Source organism: Calypte anna, chromosome 11 (assembly GCF_003957555.1).
Source record: "Calypte anna isolate BGI_N300 chromosome 11, bCalAnn1_v1.p, whole genome shotgun sequence".
Lineage (NCBI taxonomy): Eukaryota > Metazoa > Chordata > Aves > Apodiformes > Trochilidae > Calypte > Calypte anna.
This window is the reverse complement of record NC_044257.1, coordinates 19,836,159-19,857,224: the sequence shown is the minus strand read 5'-3', so window position 1 is coordinate 19,857,224 and position 21,066 is coordinate 19,836,159. Positions and strand designations below refer to the sequence as shown.

The 21,066-nt window shown below is 47.5% G+C and overlaps 1 protein-coding gene across 8 annotated transcripts in view; it reads right to left on the bottom strand.

Annotated features, from left to right (window-relative positions):
- The window catches only part of ZFHX3 (zinc finger homeobox 3), a 137,882-nt gene that overhangs the window by 101,866 nt on the left and 14,950 nt on the right, over window positions 1–21,066 (bottom strand). The window contains exon 1 of one of the 8 annotated variants that reach the window (XM_030457850.1): window positions 12,411–12,467. The exons of the other annotated variants lie outside the window; for them this stretch is intronic. The gene's annotated coding sequence lies outside the window, so the exon portion shown is untranslated. Of the gene's footprint in view, window positions 1–12,410; window positions 12,468–21,066 lie in introns of those variants that run through there. 8 annotated transcript variants of the gene reach the window in all.

Sequence of the window (21,066 nt, the reverse complement as noted above, 5' to 3'; positions counted from 1 at the left end):
CAGAGGGAATTTTTTTCACATCTTCAGAAATGACTTTGTCAGCAGACCTAAAAGGTGATCCCCAACCAGCCCGGTTCAACGACGCTGCCTTGAAGGTACCTGCAGGCCCTGCTCAAAGCCCGCAGGTCACCAGGGGCTCCCGCTGCTGGGGTGGACGACTGAAGTAGGGAACTTGAAATGCTCAACTGCAGCCTTCCTAATGAAGGGGTCCTCAGTGCCTCTGCCCTGCTTCACTTGCTGGACAGCCCCCTCTTCCTCACCTGGTCATAATAATCACCGTGAGAAAAGTGAAAGATTTTAATGCCCATCTCACTCATGGAAGGCCACGGAAAATTTAATTTGCTCAAGAGTTCATGACAAGCACAAGCAGAAAAGAGCCCTGTTAAATGCATAAGAAAACAATTCTGCAAGAAGCATAATTACTAGAAACATGGTCTCATGATCAAGAGCTTCTCTGAACAACCAGCAATGAGAAACATCCACAAAAAAGCCCCAAGAGGCAGCCATGGCCACTCTCAAAGCAGCAAAAGGACAAAAAGGTGAAACTTCAGGAGGCTGTGGGAAAGCACTGTCCCACTGTCACCTCTCCAGCACCCCTCTGCAGTACAGCACCAACAAGGTTCAAGGCTTTAAATAGAAACAAACCACAAAGATACAAGTTTTCAGTGAACACTGATCAAAGCCACATCTACTGTCCCCCTCCCCAGTTCAGTTGCGACTGATACTCTAGCACCCCACTGATCCCAAACCAGCCCAGATGTGGGAACCAAGGCATCTTTCCCAAACCCAGTCCCTTCCATGGATTACAAGTCTGAGATTTCACAGTTCACATACAGGATAACATCCAAAAGTCTAATGCACATAAATGAATAGGTGAGGAACTGGTGAAGTTTCCAGCATGCTCTTTTCAGCATAAATTCCATGTCAGTAAAATTCCTTAGTAAATATGAAATACATTATTTATTTTACCTTTGTTTACACCTGTCTGGGAAACTTAACATACAAAGGTGAGATGTGATCAGGAAGGCTTTGCATTTGAGCCTGTGCTCAGCTCTCCAGCTTCTGCTTCTGGAGAAGTGGAAGAGAACCCTGCCAGTGTCCAAGGAGCCCAGATACTGATCAGACCACAATGCAACAAGGGGGAAAAAAGGAAACACAAACCAATTAATTCTTGGCTCCTACTTCTAGCTCTAGGCAAGGGAAGGTGCATGGCAGAGCAAGAGGAGACTGGAACAGACAGAGGCTGGGACTTGCTCCAAGAGCCCTGGGGGTGACAGTGCTGGCTCCCAGAACCATGGGGCTGCTCTCCAGCAGGTGAGGGCTCAGTTGGGCTCCCCAGGCACAGGGAACAAAGCAAGCTGCTTGGGAAAAACTTCTGACTTTTTTGTGCACAGACCAACTGGTGAGAAGCCCCTCAGAGAGAGAACAGGGTTAAGCTAGCAAATAAATTCATCTCCTGTGACCAGGTCTGAATACAGCCCCCTCCACACCTGCTTCCAAAGGGCAATGCCTCGCAACTGCAGGGGTTTATTCTGCTCTTGGTGACGCTTGTGATCCATGCAGATGAATGTTTTCCCCTCTGATGACAGTGCGGTCTGTGCACACCAAGACTTGCCAGTGCCACATGCCACCAGTGCCAGAACCACCAGGGTGGCTGTGGGGCCAGCGCAGGTGTTTGCTCACAGTGACACATAGGCCAGGCTCACCTTTTAAACAAAATTCCAGCAGCAAGCCTACAGCTGAACTGTCCAAAACAGGAATGTTTCAGTGATCTTGCAGACTTCTGCCACTGAAAAGACTTAAATAGCTGCTTTTACAACAAGAGAAACATCTCTGTAAGATGACCACTTCAACGATGAACCACTGAAGCTTTCTAAAAAGCAGCAGGGAACACACACAGCCCCAGCAGCCACCCCTCAGCTGGGACCATGGGAGGAAAAACTGGAGAAAACAAAAAGAGGGAAACCAAGTACAGAAGTGCGCACCAAGCCTAAACCTTTAGAAAGTGACCTGAGAGTCATGTAGGAAAGCTACCACACACACATGATAAAAGGGCACAAGGATTACCTCTGCTCCCTAACAAAACCAGCCCTGGTGATGCAAACCATCTCCACAGGATTTTCTAAGCTCAGACTAAAGCCCAACCTCTCCCTGTGACATGTAGCACACAGACAAACCTGTGCAACACAGGATGCAAAAACCTTTTTGGTTGATGAGAAGTTCTACCAGATAACTGAAATTAAAATGAAGTGTCAAGGTAAAAATAATGTCTCAAAAGATGACAAATCAGCAAAACCACAGAGAAGTAAACCTGCTCGGTGGAAAGAAACCTGTTCAACAACTGACTTGATCTTTGTGTTGGTGCAAGCAAAGGAAAGAGTTGGAAGAACATGATAGGAGAAATTCCTCACTTCTACATCATAAGTAATCTGAATAAGAGGCCTAAAATCCAGACTCCACTTCTAAAGGTCCCTTATTTCTATCTTTGTCAAGGTTCAAAATAGAAAAGACACATGAAACTCTTCCCTGAATCATACTCAACTGCTCTCCATGCCAGTGTGATAAGAGGGAGAACACAGGATTGCTACATGTGTACAGTGACCATGACCACAACATCTGAAGATGCTGGAAGTCAGACAGGTCACCTTCCCTAAATGGAAAGAAATAGTAATCTCTCAGTCATAATATTGTCTGGAACAATGTGCAGCTTTTTCAGCACTTGTAACTTCATTGTCACAAGTCAACAAAGATGCATTTTCTTCCCAACAGCTTCCTCATAAAAACCTTCATAAAAGGGAGGAAACAGGACTCTTTCCAGAAAACAGTTCACTTCTGAAGTAAAGAGAACAAGCCTGGTACAGAGCCCAGAAAAGCTTTAGAGGAAAAAATTACTACAAAATAACAGATTAGATTTTACCATACAAACAAGATCAGTAGATCCCACTACTTATGAAGTCCAATTGCTCATCATGTGGAAAATTCTGGGTTAGTAATAACAATACAGAAGGCAGCAAAAGGATTTTTCTGTAGAGAGAAAAAAGGAGGAAATACACAAGACAACGTGAGCAGTTTAAGAGAAAATTCAATATGGTAAATAGAAAGTGAGTTAAAAATAGCCAGAACAGACGTTAAATGAGAAACCTGTTCCCTATTTTTCTTTCATAATCAAAACCCCAAATGCAAAGCAATTTTTCTTTCAAAACCAAAGCCCCAGTTGGGAAAGGCTTAATTAAGAAGGCCTTCTTCAAAGGTTTGTAGAAGAGACAACGTGAAAAGAAAGGAGGGAAAAGGCAGGGTTTAAATAACAGGAAGGCATTGTTCTTCATGCTGGCACTCCCCTCGGAGCCCTGTGCTCCCCCCTGAGGCTGGGGGTCAAGGCAGTGGGCACCATGCTGGGCCTGCCCGATGTGCTGAGAGCATCCTGTGTGGTGAGGGAACGTTCTGCCACAGCTCCAGCAGCAGCTGGAGAAACACCTCTTGAACCACCTCAAAACACATCCCTCTCAGATATACCCTGGGCTAGCACAGGCCTCCTGTGTCCGCCCCTCTGGACCAAAGGAAAGCTTTTGTCTGCTGCATCTTTTACTTCTCCTGTTCTTTCCTCCTAAGTAGAGTCGAACTGTCACAGCACTAGACTGGAAGCTAAAACATCCAACACATTCCTCCCAACACAACCACAAAGAGAATGATACTTCAGCAAGACCTTTCAGAGACTGGTAGAAGTCCAAAAACGTTCCTTGATCTCACAGCTGAGTGGGTCCAAGTCCCTGATGTAGAGAGGCTGCCAAGAAACCTCATCTGGGAAGCTTCATCTCCTCACCCAGGGTGTCTCCTTTGAACTATGTCCTACAGGTCCTTCCTTTCTCCAGGTCTCCCCTCTGCTAAGCCACAAGGCGGAGGTACCAGCTTCGCAAGTCAGACAAATAATGAACTCATTTACAAACAAGCCTCTAATTTACAAACTCCCTTCCTCACCCCCACATCCCTTCACTCCCAGGCAGGGAGAAGCAGCAGGCATCCTGCCATTTGCTTGCAGGCAAGGTTTTTTAACTGCTTAGGTAAATGAGGACAAGGAGATACCTTCAAGAAGCAAGGCCTAAAGGAATCATTATATCATCTAGCCTAGCCTGCTGCACATCAAAGGCTGAATGACTGTGGCTCTTTGGGAGCTCTACCCAGGGGAATCGCTCCAGAAGGGAAGCTGAGGAGGAGTTTGCACACTTTTTCACAAGCCTGTACACTCTAGTTGCTGATAAAAATAGGAAAAAATGCAACTTTCAAGCCATAGATTACTACACATATTTCCTTGATAAAATGCTCAGGAATTTACTGACACATTGCCCACTAAAAATAATTCTACAACTTCAAAACCAACTGACATGCATTTTCACAACCTGAACAGAGGTGCTGAAGCAGTATGTGTGCAACATCCAGCACACTTTACAAACATGAAGAAAAGCTGAAGTTGAGCCCAAGTCTCCAGCACCAAAAGTGCTTTCCTCTCTCAGTTGAGCTCCTTTCCTCCCTGCAGTGTTCTGCTAACAGTGATGTGCTTTGGAAGGGTCAGATCCTTGTGCCCTCTACTTACATGCTGATACGTTCCTTGGATGCACAGACCAGGGGTACTTTCTGACCATCAGACCTCACCATCCTTTCCCCTCATCCTCAGCTTGATTCATATCCTTCCTTCTTAGTGATACCATTTGCCAAACCATAGCAGGAGGCAGCTGGAGCCTGGCCAAACTGCATTCAATTTTTCAGCTCCAAGGGCACATAAAACCAGTCGTCAAATCTTTGAAAGCTGTCCAACCCATGACAGTAGTGTTTGGTAGACTACACAGCTCGTCTCTCGACACAGATGACGCAAGACCCTTTCCTGGTCTCTGCAATCTGCACCTGCATACCCATCAATACACCATCTCTTCAGACCTTAACCAAATCATTTCCTTGCCCCTAACTCTGGAAGGGGTGTGATAAGCAAGGCATTTTACAAATAACACTGCCTGAACTCTGTTGCCTAAATAATTTCCTGATCTGGGCTACACATTACTGTACATAATCCTATGGATGAGTCTCCATCCTATTTAAACTATCTCTGGTAGCAACAGCAAACTGTAGCATGGGAACAAGATATTACATTAAAATCCAATTTTAACACACACTACAAAGTGTGGAATGAGACGGAAGATGAAAATTAACCCTGTGTGGCTACATTTTTTCCAAGGACTCCAGCTCTAGGAATCAGCTTACTGGCAGTTTGGACTGAGGTGTAGGTAATCTCTCAGAAACTCACTGAGCCGGGGCCTGTGGGGACCCCTGACCAGCTAGTGACCTGAGTGAAGCCACAACCTCTGCCCTGAGCAAGAGTCACCCAGCAGTCACCCAGGGAGGAGATGGTCTCAGCTGCTGGTACTGTCCTGCACTTGACCTGCCATGCTGGCGACCATGGTATGCAGCCGTGGCTCTGCCCAAAGGCCGACCTGACAGCTCCAGATTCTCTGGAGGACTGAGGACATGAGGGAATTTCCTGGATGTGATCACACAGCAGCAGTAATTGCAGTCCCTATCCTCTGTACTCTGAAGCCACACACTGTGGCCCTGAAGACCTGACCAAAAATGGGAGCTCAAGGGTCCTTTGGGTCTCATCACAACCTCTTCAGGCAAGGAAATTGTGTGGCTGAAGCTTGCTGAAGCTAGCTGGCTACACTAGTCATAAAATCAGATGAGCTTTCTGGCAGCAGCTGGAGTCAGAGGACAACCCTTGGGGCAGTCCTGAGCCTAAGATCCTCTGATGAGAAGAAGCTGATGTATTGTGGACTGTCAAATCACTGGTGCTGGGCTCCAAGATGACAGTGACTGATTTTCTTTTTAATCATAAGCTGCAGTTGCCAGAATGACCCGTCACAGCCACAGCTCAGACAACATATCAAGCACTGCTAGCGTTCTGAGCTTCTTGCACAAACAGGGCACAGTGCAAGTCAGAAGCTGGCATGTGTGTGCTGCCAGGAATGCAAGGAACAGCAGCCAGCTCTAAAAGATCAAGGGGGTCCAGTCACAAGGAAGCTGCTGAACAATTGCCTAAGATGCAAGGCAGAAGGCACCAGAATACACAGCAGGACAACCATCAGTGACCTGTGTACCAGAGATCATGGACTACAATAAATGCAAAAAAATTTTGGAGAAGCAGTAATAAAAAGTGAAGACAAAATTAAAAGGAAGAGAAGGAGAACTGTCAGATCAAACCCACCACTACTAGCTGTGCAGAGGAGCTTCCCACCACCCACCCTGGCTACTCATGTGCTGCCCTGCACGCGGCAGGTACTGAACATGCCTAAAGGAACCCTTGGGGCACAGGTTTTTTTGATCCTGACCTCTTCCTGACTTCCAGCCACCTCCAGCAATGCATTTGGTAGACTCCTATAGAGAAGGGCATCTGCTTTAGGATGTGTATTCTTTCCAATGTCGTGTGTGTTAATCTGACAGACCCACAGCCTTTGGCTGGTAAGTAACCCTCAGCAACCAGTGGCTCAACTAATTCCCCAGAAATACCAGCAGAGTATGAGCCTTTCCAAACCTAAAACCAGCCCAGGTCCAGGATGACCCCACCTTTCCTAAGGGACACTGAATAGAAACCAGGAGAGCGGTGGAACCTCTCGGGACACAATGCTCTCAACCATGTCACCACACAGAGGGGCTCCTCCACAGATTCCCTGATAGACAACATAATTCATGCCTGCTTTAAAACTAGAAACTTACCTAAGCCTCAAAACATGCCTGCTGCTGAATTACTGGTCAGGCTCTTCCCACCATTGGCCCTGGAGCATCTCCACAGCACTGACCAGCATCCTCTCCACTCTGCTCAGCCAGATCCTTCCCCACACAATCCCACACCAGGATTTAAACAGGTGAAAATCGACCCAGCACTAACCCACTCCTGTCCACCTCCCCTCCTCTCCAGTCCAAACAAAATCATCACCTCTATAGAGGAAAAAAAAAAAAATCCTATATTTGACAAACAGTTTCCATGACTGGGGCTATAGGCCCTTTCCCAATGAACAGTGCAAAATTTTCAAAATTACAGCAGAATAATTTCTCCTCAGAAGATGACATACAGCACAAACATCACAGCCTGGCAACCTCTCACCACTATTAACCATTTATAGCTGAGCTCAGTCTGTTTACTAAAACCCTGTGAAAACCTGACCTTCCCCACCTGTGCCCCACACTCCCAGGTGGAGACCATTCATCTCAACTTTCCAGATTCCTTCCCCCTTCCTATCTTCTCTTAATGTTTCATGATTTGTGCTAGTAATTACAGCTGTCGTCAACTCTCTGAGGAACTGGAGCAAGAAAATTAGGCTCAGACTTCACAGAGTTCACAGATGCATCTTGAGTTCTACATCCAGCCTTCTTCTGTTGAGGCATATGGTGTGTGTGTAAACACAAAAACTTAACCAAGACCCTGAGATGAAATACCTCGATTTCCACCTAAGATATAGATGCTACGGGAAAAAAAGTGCAAAGGCCAGGACAGCTGACAAGAAAGAGGTGCAGTGATAGAGCTGGCACAACTGAGGAGGAAGCAAAACTTCAAAATGTAATGCCTGAATATATATAAAAAAAATATCCATTAGTTTATAATTAAGAATAGCCAAGTACATCTTAGGTTCAACATCAGATATTCTTACCCATCCATCGGCTGAGATTGTGCTGAGAACAGAATAGCAAATACAGAACCTGTATTAAAAAAAGGCTGGGGAGACACTGCTGTGGTTTTATTAGCTTTATCTCATAACAGACAAAGCTGTAAGTATTGTGAAGGGAAGAATAATTAAAGAGACAGCAATAAATGGAAACCAGGATAAAACACATGGCACGTTTATTGAAGACACATTGTGCAAACTAACCCAGTGTCCTGCTTTACTAAAATAACTGCCCCTTCTTCAATACCATGCCACAGGGAACTCAGCTGGAGAAGATGGGCACTAGCTAAGATTTTAAAAAGGCAGAAAACCAGGCCAAGAGAAGATGACATGAAAATGATTTAAAGAAAATACTGCCCTGGATAAAGGTTATTCGGAAAGGCCTTGGGAGTCATCTTGCTAACTAACTTCACTGGTGGCCTTGCTGCACATCAGCAGAAACTGCTGATGCTTGAGGAAATTAAATTGGGAAGCACATCCAACACAGTGCAAGACCAGAATATTATACAGGAAAAAGTTATTATTTGAGGCCTAGAATTACAAGAAAGGAACTCAATTCAAGAACACAGCAGGTAAATTCAGAATTTCTGCAGTAAGTTCAGAGTTCACCAATCAGGAATTACAAAGAAGGAGACAGATGGATGCACTAGCTGGGATGGCAGAACTGAAGGGGTGCAGCCGTGAATGTGGCAGACATGATCTTAGCGTGTTACTCAGGGTGTTTGCAGAGATAAGGAAGTCATAAACATCCTGCTAACAGCACTGCAAGACCTCAGCTGGAATCACATGTACAATGGCAACCACATTACAGCAGACACAGCCAAGCTGTGAACAGATGGAGGAGGCAGCTAACAGCGCGACCGCAGGAGCGGATGTTCTCCAGCACAGCCCCGCATGGTGCTTCGGGAGCCCCCTGCGTTGGGGTCGTACGTGGTGCGAGCACGCGCGTGTGCGCGGCAGGACATGTGCACCCGCACGGCGGCAGCAGGCGGGAGCCTGGCCCAGGGAGCAGCTGGGCTGCAAACCACGGCTGGGGAGGAGGAAGCTGTTACATCAATATTTAGAAAGCAGGGCCTGCACCAGCAGCAGAGGGGAGGCAGTCCTAATGACCCAGCATTAACGCTTCTAACAAGAGGTAACTCAGGCAACCCTAAATATACATCAGATCTGCCCTGGCAGATTTACATTTCTACTCTGGATACCTTTTAGTAAACACTGACAGAGCAGCTTTCAACCTCAGACACTCCTGCTCAAGAAGATTACTTGGCTCCAGTGGACAGAGCCAGGACAGGCTTGGAAACTGGTCTGTAAAGTGTTCTGAGGAAAACAGTCAGCGGGGAGACTGTATACCACGGGAATCGCCTGCATGCATGCTAGACCACAGCCCTAAAGCAATCATGCTGTCCTGTATATTTAACAAGTAAATATTTCTCTGTTTCCTCCAAGTTGAGCGTCTGGGAGACACCAGCCCAGCAGTCACCATTTAAGCCTCCGGCTGCACTAACATAAGTGCAATAAGTTTATTGGTTTATAAGTTAACTTTCCTACTTTTCCCTGTTTATTTCTTTTGCTGGAAGACAAGTCAACAGGCCAAAGTGATTGTACCATTCATTATGCAACTGTTTGTCAGTTAATATTTGTGTTCCAGTGAGGCAAGGGCCAGATAAGTGCTGCCTCAGCATCTGTCCTCCCTCCTAGATATGGGTGCTGGGGGGCTGCAGCATGCTCCAGGCAGGTGCCAGCACAGCTGTGACACCCTCCAGGCTCCACCAGTCTCCACATTTTAGCTCACTGTCCCAGCCTCACCCCTGCCCTCACATGCTCCTGCTGTCTGTGACTGGTACCTGCCATCACCGTGCCCTTCCCTACAGTGACAGAACAGTACACACATGTAAGTGTAGCCTTGCTAAATTTAGCCCTGCTTCTCCTTGCTCCAACCTCTCCTTCCACAGCATGAGAATAATGGTGGCAATCTCTTCTGGCAGCAAGCAGAACTAAAAGGATTAATCTGATACATCTCTGTAAAAGTACTTCAATAATTAAGAGGAGCAACTGCTGAACAAGATTAGCAACAGACTAGAACAAAATATAATAAGCAATAGGGATCTCTACAAAAGCACATGTTGAGGTGTCACACCTGCCAGCCAGCCTCCCAGTGCGCACGCCCGCTGCTTCGCACTCCACTGATGTTCAAAAGGCATCAGATCTGGACATTCCTTATTCCTGCTGCTCTTGCCCATCACATGCAGCTGCTGCTCTTCCTTCCACTCTCACCAAATCCATTTGTGTATTCTCTTTTTCTACAGTTTTTGAAATGCATGAAGCAAGCCAGTATCACTGGAAGGCTCCACCGATGCTGAGCCATCGGGTCCCCAGAGGGGCCTCCAGGCCACGGCATCTCCCAGCTCTTGTGACAGGCACTGCACAGAGCACAGGCCTCCTGTGGCTTGTTCTGGCTCAGGACCACAAACAGAACATGTGCCATGGGCTGGAAGCTGGGCTGGGCAGGGTAGGGAAGAGGGGAACAGGCACTCTGAGTGCAGAGCTTCCTGGGAAGCCCCACTTGCCTGAAAGGGGAGGTGAGTGCCACACGCTCACTCCTACCAAGCACTGGGGCTGGACAGCCTGTGCTGAGCTCTGGAGCAGCTCTTCTCCTCCCCACTCTGCAGAGCCCCAGCAGCTGCACACAGGCTACATGCTCTGCAAACACTAAGCAAAAAAGACATTTAAAACATGACCTGCAACATGACCTAAATTTTACTTCTGCAAAATGAAAAGAGTAGCTCCCAAGTGTCTTCCTCCCACATCACATTTTCTTTGTTTCCTTTTATATTTAGGACGTGGGTTTTCTACCCCTTCCAGAAGGTCAAGGCACAAAACACATTAGGAATGGTGCACCAAAAAACACAGCCACAAGTAACAGAGAAGTTTTACATTGCCAGTATTTGGCAGCAGATTATCTTAAGTTTTTCACAAGAGATATATATGTGGGATGTGGGCAAAAAGTATGTGGGATGGAAGGACCAGAGCACCAACAGTCCCCCTTCTTCATTGCATGCATCAACAGGAAATGCACCTGCACAAAGTTAAACCCTTGTGAGACCAGCTCTCCAGAAAGAAGGTCTGACACACCCCATGGGAAGCTGGTCCCTTCCTGTCCCAGCAGAGTCTGGCCTCACATGGGACTGTCCTCCCATGGTGGGTGATTTGGAGGAGCATCAGCATCCTCACACCTGCAGCTGGGAGGATGAGGCAGGTGCAGGTGTGAAGGAGAGCCCAGCAGTGGGCTAGCAGGAGATGCACCTCTGGGAATGGATTCGATGTCAAGTGTCAGCAAGTAAATTGCTATTGGCTTCTCAATAAGCAGCAGTAGCAAGCTAAGTGTTTCCCTGTGTTGTGCAGGCTCTCTCCAACTCAATACAGCAGTATTGACAGCACAATCACAGGGTAATCCAGGCTCCACTAATATCTCAGCACTTCCTCATTGAAAATACACTTTCCACTTGGACACCAGCCCATTAGTGCAGGCTCACATGGCAGGCATCCCCCTGACCCAGCAGGACAGGCAGTGGTGCGGTCCCCAGCTGCTCCCCGGGGCACGGCCCTGAGAAGCACAGCAAAGGGGCTCTTTTTGCAATGAGAAATCACCAATGGAAAAAGGATGAGTGGTAATCAAAAAGTCTTTGTAACTCAAGTCTCTGTAGGTTCTGAAAAAAATTGGTATTTCCTTGCTAGACAACAGAAGTTCATTCAAGGAATTAACTCTCCTTGCCCCTTACCCTCTGCCTGTCATCCTTCCTTGCTATCTTATCTCTAAACTGAGACCACAGATTCCTCCAGGCAGGAGCCTCTCCTTTCATTCACTGAAAACAAGAGACCTGCTCCTGCACAGCAGAAATATCTGCATCCTACTCCTGGACTACAGGGCATGGATGCTCTGGCAGATCACGAACACTCTTCTGCTGGCAAGGACACCCTTCAACAGATCCTGCACTGGAAGACCCCAGACCTTTGGGCTGCCTTCACCTGGAGGAAGCCTCCAGAGCTCTCTGGCAGTCCTGTCACAGCACAATCTGACACATTTGCATAGTCTCTGTCCCTACACTTGTGTTCTTGTATGCAGTGTAAAGGCTGATCTTGAATGCATTGACTCTATGAAGGACCCTTGTGGAAAATTAGGTTGCTCATTTGTTTTGGCTAATAAAAATCAACAAAACTCAAATAAATTAATTTCTTTTTGTTCTAGCACAGCATTGTCACCCATAAGCCTCAAGAGATAGCATAAGCAGCCACTGCCAGAAGACTGGGCAGTCCTGATAGTTCCACTGGGGGACAAGAAGCTACAGATCACTTCAGACCCACTGGCCATGGGGAAAGTCACCCATGCCACTGGGGCATTTAGAGAAGTGGGAGATGGAGGGAGGCAGGCAAGGAGATGACAGATCAAGGTAAGTTTAAAACCAGCATGCTTTCATATAGCTAAAATACAAATAGGTCAAGAACATGTAAAATACCTTGACCACTTGTGCTTCCACTTCTTAACACATCACAAACGCACTCGTTACTTTAGCAAACTGACCCCAACAACAAACCAGACTGTTTGCTCATCTGCAGATATCTAATGCTACCAACAATGTGAAGACAAGACCAGAAAGTCAAAAGCAGTAAAAAAAAGACATCAGAAGGATTCTCTTGGGCTGTACCAACCACTCCATGTGCTGCCAGGACAGGTTCCCAGAGGCCATCAGAGCTGGATTGCCACAGACGGTGCCACAGCGATCTTCCTGCCAGTGATGCTGCAGAAAAAAAGTTCACCTAAGGATGCCTTCCACACTTCACAAACACATCTTGAGACACCTGGCACTATGCCAGACCTTGAACCAAAAGGACTGACTTCTGTTGTGTCCTCGTACCAACCAGTAGCACCTTCCACTTCACCAAGACTATCACAGCAATGAGTAAGAGAAGAACAAAAGATGAACATCAAGAGGTGAAGCACATCCAGCAGCAGTGCACCCACAGCCAGGCTGTCCTGCTGCAGCAAGGAGCCAAGTGGAAGAGTCCAGAGGAGAACCCCAGCAGCACAGCCATGCTAATGTTAAACTGCCAGGGTTATAAAGGCAAGCTCAGGGAGCCTTCTGCAGCAGAGAGGGAAGGTTATTTGGTCTGGAGTCAGATGAGAAACAGATATCTGGTTAGGAAGAGGTTAAGGCTGCTTCAGCCTGCAATCTGATAAATGTCTCTGCAGAAAGCAGGTTCTCTCACTTTGAGATATGATGTCACTAACCTTTATTGATCCACAATCAGAGAACTTTGCTTATCTCTCTCCTGTGATATGCTGCCCTCCTGTACTCAACTAGTGTTTAATACACTGCTGGGCATCTTGCACTCTTTATAGCTCACACCACACCTCCGCTTGGCCACCAGGGACAATATTTTACAGGCTGCACCAGCCCAGATAGCTTGAGGGCCAAGACACTGGTGTGCATCCCTCCCCCACCTCCTGCAGCACAAACCTGCCTTTCAGAGAAATACTGCAAATACCTGGTGAAAAGAAGGGGCAAACACCACGGATGTAGCTAATGCAGCCTTACAATCTTGTGTATGGGTTCAGTCTGAACCCAAGGTGTGCTTGTGCTCTCTGAAGTTACTGTTCCCACAGGAGTGATTACTTTTACCCAACTTTTATTATTTTACAAAAATGACACTTTACTTTTAGTCTCAACTTCCTTTTTCATATTTGAGGTGAAACAAAGTTAGGTGACTAATACAAGAACTATAAATTAGCCATTTATTCCTACAGATTAGCCACTAATTCCTACATAGCAGCACACATTTGCTGTAGGCTGTACACACCAAATCCAGTGCTTTTTGTTTCAAACATACTAGTGATGCCAGAAAACAGCTGAATAGCCAGGTAGCAAAATCTGTAACTTAAACAATGAGATCAGTCATGCATAGAGACAACCAAAGAGGAGATTCAGAGTCTCAACACCAGCCGACAACCCTGTATGCTATTTTTCTGCTAGATAATGCACAAAGGAGTAGCCTAAGAATGACTCACGTGCATTTCTAGGGTTGTATTTAGCTGTACCCTTACAGAAAAGCCTGTGCAGCAGAAAGGACAGACCCACAGCAAGCTGCCTCTGCACAGGACAGAGCTGTGGTGGGATTGGCAGAGCCCCCCAGAGCACTGCTCACACCCCAGAAACTATTTTACTTGCTATCCACCAAGCCAAAAAAATGCACTGCAGGACAAGTTTTAGGTTAGATGTTGAGGTTTACCCCATTAACTCTGAGGGACGAAGCACTGGCACAAGCTGCCTTGTGCAAGTCTGCAAGGACAGTGAGCCCTGGTCTCACCAACATCACCCCCTTGGTACAGCAAGGGTTCCCTCCCAGACCTGTGCAGACTATAAATACACCACTGTGCAGGCAGGTCAGAGAAGAAAATTGGGAAGAAATGTCTACCTGAACAGGTCAAATAACTACAAATTACTGTTCTTATGCAGCCTAGTGATTCTTAGTTTCAGACACACACTGAACTTTCTTTTTTTAATTAAAGGCCTTTTGAACCACATGTTTCTTAAAATAGTAAATTACACCCTTCTCCAATTTGAGGAAATACATTAGGAACTCTGAATTACCAACTTGGGCAGGGAGCATAAAAATCCCAAACTTAGATTTCCTGCAAGTCAAAAGACATTTGAATTAGAGGTTTTAGACTGTAAACCATTAATACTCCTGCTCAGCCATTAATTTAATGTACAGAATACTAAATATTTCAGGATCCAAAGAAGAAGAAACACAAGGGTTGGTCACACTCACCAAGTCACACTTGGTCCCTTTGTCAGCTGTAGAGAAATCACCACCAACCTACCAGCAAAATGCTTCAGCTGATCCTGATTGTAAAAGCAAACCTGGATAGACACAGAGATGCTGCTAATGAATGGTTTTCATCCCAGTGCTGTCTCTCCCTGCCAGTACTCAGGATGGAAGCCCCCTTGGGTGACGCTGTACTTCATTGAGAGCTGTGGGCAGCAGCTCCAGTCTTGACCAAGAGAAATGTGGAAAACCTCAGTCTGTTACCTGCACCAGCTAAAACAAGTAAGGAATTATGTGCTGTCCACAAAGTCTCACAAATGCTTTAGTTCACCACTGGACTGGGAGATGCTCCCAGAGTGGTAGCACAGGGGGTCTGCTGGCCTGGGCTCAGCCCATGGGAGCACAACCCAAGGGCTGGAGAAGCCTGGATGTCCCAGAGGGTCTTCCCCAGGCACCGGTGTCTTTTGGCCTCACCACTGGGGATCAGCACTGCTGAGGCCAGCCCAGCAGGCACTACCTTCACTTACACCAAGCAATTGCTTTTAAGCAATTACATCAGCATTCAGGTGCTGAAATGCCCTTTCCTGTACTGACCACAACAGGAGTCAGCAGTCCATTGCTTCCAGAGAACCCCTTTGCTGCTGCAGGCATCCACCATGGAGGTAACTGAACAGTCACCACCTGCTGAAACAGTTTGTGTCTTTAGTTGGAGGCAGAGAAAGAAAAAAAAAAAACAAAAACAAGCAAAGCCTGGAAACTTCTTTAGAAACAGTAAAGAAAACTTGTTCCAACCTGCCCTTGCCTCAGGCATTGGCATCATCAGGTGTGAACAGGATTCAAATATCTCAAATAAACACAAAGGATTGAGTCAGCTTCAATCTTTTTAACATCATCTTTTTTGAGGATCTGGCCAACACTGTAGATTTTCTTTAGCTTTCCCACTTCCGTGACTTCAGTAATGCTTACAGTTCTTCTAACCAGTGGAGGCAACCTGCTGCCCAAGAGGCTGCTTCTCTTTCTCTTCACCATCACTACTTGCACTCTACCTTGACCTACTAGAAATTTAAAGAAAGCAGCCAGACAGTTTGACTGCTCAGATGTTACCTCCACAAAAAATCTTTTGGTGTAAATATATCCTGCTGCAGCTCAGCATCTCCACTCCATTACAGATGGATCATAAGACTCAGCAAATCCCTGCCAAAACAGCAGTACTTGGAATAGTTACAACTTTTAATGTACATCCTATATGATAGCTTCACAACATCAGGGAAAGTACAGTTCAATACAGCTAGCACAGAGGTGGGCACATAAACAACTTAATTTCTGGAGGATGTCTTTTAGACATAAGCATGTTCCAGGGCAGTCTGGAAGAGCTGTCTGGTATTGGCCTCAGCTACTGATTCCTACCAAGGTTTTTCTGGAAATGGGAGCTGCCTTGAAACAGACACTGCCAGATGCCCAGCAGAAGAGACATCACTGCCCAGAACACTCTGCACAAGCTTGGGATAAAAAAATTGTAATACTAGAGGCACATCTTCTCCTACCTAGCAGTATAACAGCAAGCACCTTTGCTCTACTGGATTTAACAAAAGGAGGAATTATATATTTTTTTTATTTTAATCCCTTCACCACAAGACCCTAGTCCTCTGCTCCAGCTACCAGACCTCTCCTGGGTCCCCCAGCTACCAGATCCCCCTTCCTGGGATCAAGCCTGCTTGGAGCCCTTAAAGCGCAGCAACCATGCTGTGCTTGCAGCTGCTCTCCACCCCAATAACAGCAGAATTGAACCCAAGGGGCTGCCAGAACCCTCCTGGCTGACCCCACTGCTCTGTGCAGGGAGATGTGGCAGGAGCCAGCACTGTGCCCCAAGAGGCAGGGGAGGGCTTTTTCTTTATTTTAAAAGTGCTGCTGGAGGTAGAAACACATGAAAGTCTGTGTAGGACAAGGGAAGGAATTATCCCTCCCATTGATTTTAGCTCTGGGGTATTAGAGAGAACACAGTATTTATCTGGAGATTTCTTCCCAAAGCTAACTACGGACTTTCAAACGTAAATGAGACTTGAAAGGGGCTTATCAGGAAAGATCTGCTGAAACTTCACTGGGACCTGAGCCCCGATGGGAGCTCTCTGATGTATCCTCCCTCTCAGGGGGCTAAACACCACCTCTCACCCCAGCCTGTCCCTCTAGGGGGGCTGAACATCCACCCTCTCACCCCAGCCTCCATGGGGAGGGGGCTCAACCCAGGGCAGGCAGCAGGACTCCCTGCACTCCTCTTTCAGACCTGCATGCCTCTGCTGCAGGGACCTGGGGGTCCCCTTCTGCAATGCCACCACCCTGATGGCATCGGGATGTGATGGCATGAGCCATCCTGTGCTGTGCGAGAAAGTCAGCAGGCTGGGGCAGAGCATCCTGGGATGCAGCCCAGGACACAGGCTTGCTGCCCCTCCAAACTGTCTCTGAACTCCAGCAGCCAGGTTATGCCCTGGAAAATGCAGCAACATAAACCCTGACCTGGAGAAACCCTTCTGCAGGACTCCCAAGCACGTCACCACCTTACAGCACCCCAAAAGCTGTCCCTAGGGCCCCTCTGCCCTGCCTGGCTGGGCACAACCTCAGAGGCCTGGCCTGCCATCCACTGTCTTTCCCAGGTAGCTGTGAGGTTGTAATTGGTGAGGCAGGAGATTAGAAATATCGGCAGCCTCTAAGTAAGACTTTAATTTACTGGCAGATCAATAGTGCTAGGGTTATATTGGCAAAGTGTCTACAACTCTATTGACTCATGCAATTCCTCTTATCAATTTATCAGAAATCTGGAAGCCAGAAGATATTGTTTGAAGAAAAAAGGCAGCAGGAGTTTGAACACTTAGCATGGACTGTCCAATCAGGCTCTCAGCACTAGGCATTTTACAGCAGATGTATCTACTGCAAAGGAGGCTAATATATGATATGATTAAGAGCTAACTCACTTCCTCACATGCCACTCAGCCTGTTCAAGTAGCTTCTCACCTCAGACCTCTACATCGAGTCAGGACAGACATGGTCCCACCAGCCCAAATGGAACTAGAAAAAGCTGCAATTTCACACCACAAGAGCCTAAATTAAGACCCTCCTGCATGGCCCCCGCCCAGGCTGATCTCAGTTTCCTATAAAATCATAGCTTTATGAAATTAAAAGCCTACCACAGTGCTGGGAATCTGCTCCCAAGGAATTCAGAAAAATCAGCACTTCTGCACTAACCCACACAGAAAATAAGAAAGGGTGAGGTTTGTCGCCCAAACCTTATTTCCCACCCTCAAATGAGGAGTTCAAAGCACACAAACCATTTCTTTCCCTTTTACAGCCAGATGACCGTAGCAGACATCTGTCAGCAGAATGGACCTGTTTTAGGGAACAGGGGCACAACAATCCTCTTCAGAACTTTGTATATTCTACCTCCCCCATGTGATGCCTCTCTCATAGAGCACTGGATAGCAGTGACTTCAGAATAGCTTAAGAGGTTAATAAGAGGCTGCATTTGTGCAGCCTTTGAAAATGAACACAAATCACTCTTTAGGACTTTACTGGCAGTGGGTGGGGATATGTCCCACCCCATCTCCTAGCTGAAGCACTAAAGCAGATGAAGTGAGCACACGGAGGTCTCCACAGACCCCTTGCTCTCCTGGCCTCACTCCAGAGGTCCCAAAATCCATCTCCCCACAGAGCGGTGGAGCAGCAGGCAGGGTGCTGGAGCCAGAGCAGGAGCCCTTGATCCCGGAAGGTTACACATCTCCTTAGCATCTAAAGGGAGCAGGAACCACTTGAAACCTGGGGGCCGCCTCATCTCCAACTCCCTGGAGCCCCTCAATCTCCATCCAGGTTCCACTCCAGTCTGTCACTGAGGTATGCTGGTGCCACGAGGAGCTGAAACATTCCTGTAACCAAACAAAAGCTGCTAGGTGCTACCTAGGGCCTCTGCAGAGCTCTGTGCACTACTGGAAAGACACAGCTTGGGGCCCTCTGCCCCAGCACAGCTCCCGTGCCCCATCCCACTCCAGATCCACACTGCTGGGCACCACACCCGGACTGGGACTCCCTCTTCGAAAGAGACCAACTCAGCTGTAAATAAGAATCTCAATGAGACTGGAGTCCTCCCAGCTCCTTAATGGCTCTCCTCTTTGTAAATGCAGATTTGAACTTTTCACCCAGGGTAGGGCAGCTGGAGCCCAGCCCAGCCCCAGTGGGGACCAGGCACTGGAGTCTGCTCAGTTCCAGGCAGCACCTGGACCCCCAAGTGCTGTAAAGTCCTGAAAATGGGCAGACATTGCCCCACTGTGCAGACCCCCTCCTCTGCCTACAGCCTCACGGGAGGGGGGGGGGGGTCCCAGGAGTCCTACCCTGGAGGAAAAACTGGATCTTTGACTGCAGTGTTTGCAGCAGGCTCTCATGCCAGAGTTAAACAAGACCACTGCATCCCATGGCATGAATTCAATGTTTCCAGCCAACACAGAAGATGCCATCCCGCAGACTGCTGATGTTCAGCCCTGCTGCTGAGAGCATTACCTGCTCCTCTGTGGACAAGCTAGAGATGTTTAGCAGCTCAGTAAGGTAAACAGGCACTTAGGTATTTCCTCCAACAAGAACATACTTTGGAAAGGAAACACAAAAGAACAATCTTGTTACAGTGACAGAATCAAAACTCTGCTCTCCGGGGTGACATCAGCCACATCACTTACCCGTGCTGCCTGGGGCTGAGTGGTGTAGGGAGCAAGGTTCCCTGCACACAGCAAACAATCCTACAGCCCCCGGTACAGCTGCCAGAGCCTGCCTCCAAACCAAGCACTTTGAGGAAGTCTTGAATCTTGAGCTAGTCAGCCAGATAGCAGAGATGAAAGAAGGGAAAGCCCTGGGATGTCAGGCTGGAGGAGTGGTGGAGAGCTCTGGAATAAACACTTTCACCATATGTTATGGATGCTCAGAAGGACAAATTCTCCCCCTACAAACAGCAGCAGTGACTTGCCAGTAGCTGAACTTCAGAAAGCCACCCTTGATAAGTGTGGTAGGAGAGTTTTGTGCCCCAGGAATAATTGCCTCTCCCAGAGCTTTCATCATCAGGATTGCCATGAGAAACTGATTTTTCCCCCCTTGGATTACTCAAAACCAAGTTACTCAGCATGGTAGCAGGGCAGGTCTGCAACTCCACATCCCTTTGTCTTGCAAGATGTGAAATGGGGGAGTAAAAGTAAGAGCAGGGGAAAAACACATCTCCTGGGTCTAAAATCCAACAATGACAAACACAGCTGGGTACAAGAGGAGTTTCTTCAACTTAGAGGGGCACTGGAGCAGGAAGCCAAACTATAATACTCCAAATCTCTCCATTTTCCCAGCCATCAGGTGATGCTGAAAACATGCTGCAATCAGGGCTCCAGAAGCTGCTAACAGGCTCTCAACCAGCTAGCTACCACTTCTAGCAGCTTTGGTCTCAGTATGTGGAGCTCTGTACCAACTTGGCTATATCCCCTTTTCCAGCTGGAGGTAATGCTGCAGCAGCTGCTCCATTCCACCTCAGGTTCACTTCTCCACATCATAAAATACAGCACTAAGGCTCTAAATGTGAGCAAGATATAGTAGGGTGATGAGAGTCAATCCATGGACAAGGGGTTACCAGCTTTCACCTGTGACGTGCAGACTCACCTTCCTTCCTTCCCATCAGAGAAGTGGCATCTCAGCCTCTCATATGCCATTTAAAGCATTTAATTGCCCAAAGAACTCACAAGTTAAATAATGTGCATGGAAAAGATACACAAGTAAATAACAGTAGGAGCCCCAAATACAAACTTTTCAAGTCCTTGGCACAAAGGGAGAGAGTCACAGCTTCCACCAAACACTTGTTGTGGGGGTGACCTGTAGCAGAATGCGTAGAATGGGCCGAGGATGCATACGCAGCCCCATGTTTGAGGCACTCAGGTGCTAATTACGAGCTTGTGTTTGGAAGCTCACTTTTTATTGGCCTCTCAATCCTGCTCATGCCCAGCTGAGGCAAACCCTAATTGGGTGGAGGTGGAGGCTTAACACAGGTGGGCTTAACACAAGCTCACGCCTCCCTGCCTCAAACATGGGGCTGTGTACACATCCTTGGCCCATTCCTCTATGCATTCTGCTACAGTGACCCCACTCCAAACGCTTGCTGGCTCTTCAGAGGAGCAGTGCTCTTACCCAAGACTGTCAGTCCCCACCTCAAGCTACCCCAAGGATGTGTAGGCAAGCTGGCGGTGCATGGATCCCACAGAGGTCTGCCCTGGCAACAAGGGAGGGCTGTGAGATGCAGCTCCTGTGCAGCACACAGGGCAAGCAGTGGGAGCCTCAGCAGGGACCTGAGGTGGCCACAGGCTCTGGCTCCCCTGCTCTCTCCCTCCAGCCATGGCCCTGCCTTCCCAGGAACACAAAGGCTCAAAAGAAAATTTTAACAGTTCCAACTCAGTAAACTGTGAAAAAGCCTTGGCTGGAGGGCAGAGAGGAGAAAGGGTGGGACGAGCCTGCAGACAGGTGACAGAGCAAGATG